Source organism: Pteropus medius, unplaced genomic scaffold, assembly GCF_902729225.1.
Source record: "Pteropus medius unplaced genomic scaffold, Ma_sr-lr_union100, whole genome shotgun sequence".
Taxonomy (NCBI): Eukaryota; Metazoa; Chordata; class Mammalia; order Chiroptera; family Pteropodidae; genus Pteropus; species Pteropus medius.
Genome location: NW_024342470.1, coordinates 4,909,360 through 4,911,946, shown reverse-complemented (window position 1 = coordinate 4,911,946; position 2,587 = coordinate 4,909,360).

Sequence of the window (2,587 nt, the reverse complement as noted above, 5' to 3'; positions counted from 1 at the left end):
AGATCCAGGGAAGTTAATGCTGCAATTTCAGTCCGAAAGCTGTCCCCTATGGAACAGGGAAGAGCGGATATTGCAGATGAAGTCTGGAGGCAGGCAGGCTCTCTTGCTTGGGAGAGGCCAATCTTTCAACTGATTGGACCTGGCCTAACCACATTAGGGAAGGCAATCTGCTTCACTCAATGTTCACTGATTTAAATATTAATCTCATCCAAAACCATTCTCATAGAAACAGCCAGAATAATATTTGACCAGATATCTAGATATCCATGGCCCAGCCAAATTGACACATAAAATTAACAATTATACCTGGTTATCCAGCCTTAGATTCCTGTGCCAGTTCCCACTCACCCTTTGCTCTAGCCACAGAAGTACATTCCCCATACTTGCTCTATATTTTCCATTCTTTATTCTTTTGCTCACATAGTGCCTTCCATCTCAAATATCCTTCCCCATCTACCTCAGTTCCATTTATTGAAATCCTATATTTCTTTCACAAGTAACTCATTTACCACCTCCTCCTGAGAGTGCTGTCACATCCTAGTAAGAAATCTCGCATAATTTACAAAACTTCTGTATGCCTCAGTTTCCTCTTCTGTAAAATAGGGATTATGATTCCTCATATAGTAAAGAGTGGATGAACCAATACATGTAAGATAGTTAGAACAGTTGCTTCACTGTCAAGACCGTTGACTTTTTATCGTTATTCTCTACCTGTCTCCCATTCCCTACTAGACATGAATAAAGAATAATAATAACTGTGGCTGGGTGGCTGGGGATTTCACAGTGATCTTAAAATGCTTTAAGATACATCTACATATAAATTTTACTCTTGTTACTCCCTTTTATTTGTAATTCAATATTCTTAAACTTCTAATGGTTGTAAGAATTACTGCTCAGGGTTGTAAAACAACAATGTCTGCTTTATTAATAGGCATTAAGAGATGTTGAAGAATAATTGTGAACATATGCGATTTTTAACACTGTGTAGAATCTAAACAGTGACTCTGCTTTATGGGATTGATTTTAACCACTAAATCCTTCATCCCTGAGTTATTGATAAAGCCCTGAGTGGGAAGTGGCTAGCAAAATGTTGGATCGAGTCGAGGCTGAGTTGCTCTTAGTTTCCTCACTCTGCCTCTCTTTCAGTGGTGGTCCACAGTGCTGATGCCTGCTGATGCCTGTTGGCGCCTACACTGAGAGCTCTCGGAAATGCTCTAAGTCCAAACCTTACAGGGCTGGCTTTCTAGCTCAGTTACTAGCTGTTTAGCAGCTGTATTTCAACAGCCTGTAAGCCATTCACTATCGTGGGAAAATGTAAATGAGGGACTCTGAGCCCACAAGGGGCAAATGCCTAATTAAGTGGGTGTCATCCAGGCATGAAGGCCACAGAAATAGAAATGGCCAACTTGAGAAAAAGGAGTACCTGTTATCATGCCTGGATGTCACCTTCGGCAGTGAAACCATGATGGAAAAAATGGCCCAGAGGACCCTTGATGTAGATTGAATCAGAAGGGGAGGAGGGGAGATGAGCACCATCCTTGGAAATGAAAGTGGAGGTTAAAAGCTCCCACACACTGTTATTTACTACATTTAGGGGGATATCAGGAAGTCTGGCCCAGTGGAGATTAAAAACTTTTTAAGAGTTCAGTATCTGTGCTATTTACTCATATTTGCAAAGCATTTCCCTCTGGCTTTGCTGCTGTTGCAAACAGTAGTTAGACCTGTGGACCTGTCTTTAAGTGGAGCCAGGAGAGATAACTAGAGTGGCTGCCTCCCTCCTCATCAGAGTCTAGTGAATAAAGGTCCCTTACGATATCCAGTAGGTGGAGGCAGCCACTCAAAGGCCAATTCCGCAACCTTGGGACCTGTTGTAGATCAGCAGAGAGCTTACCTAGCAGGCCAGGGGCTGAGAAGGCCCCAGTTCCAAGAAGTATGAAGTCCCTTGTGAGGCTCTTAAGCAGCATCTGTTAAACTTAAAATATCTATCACCTGGCTCCAAGATCCCATAAAAACTTATTTTTATATACATTTGTGTGATGCCCCTTTTTAGGCTCTAAGATCATGGAAGGCAGGAAACGTCCATGGTTATGTTATCACTCCTAGGTTCTGTCTATCACAGGGTGTGGCCTCTATAGGCCACAATTAATTCCTGCTTTAATTATCTATTGCTATGTAACAAACCACCTCAAAACTTAGTAGTTTGAAACAACAGCGCTGCATTATTTCTCTTAGTTTGGCCATTTGGGCTGTGTTTAGAGGAGTAATTTGCTTCATGTAACATTGACCAGAGGACACTATTTGGGCTGTATTCAGCTGGCCGCTTTGGCTGTTCTGGAAGATCCTAAAAGGCCTCGCTAACACATCTGACACTTAGATGCTCCTGCATGGCCTCTGTCCATGTAATAGTCTAGCTACAGCTTGTTTGCAGTATGGTGATGGCTCCCAAGAGCAAAAGTAAAAGTGGATATACTACATTTAGATAATTGCATACATCACTTCGACATGTTATCAATCAGAAATGATTAATGAGATATTTTACATACTTAAAAAAATTTTTTTGTATTAAATTTTCAAATTTGGTTTGCAT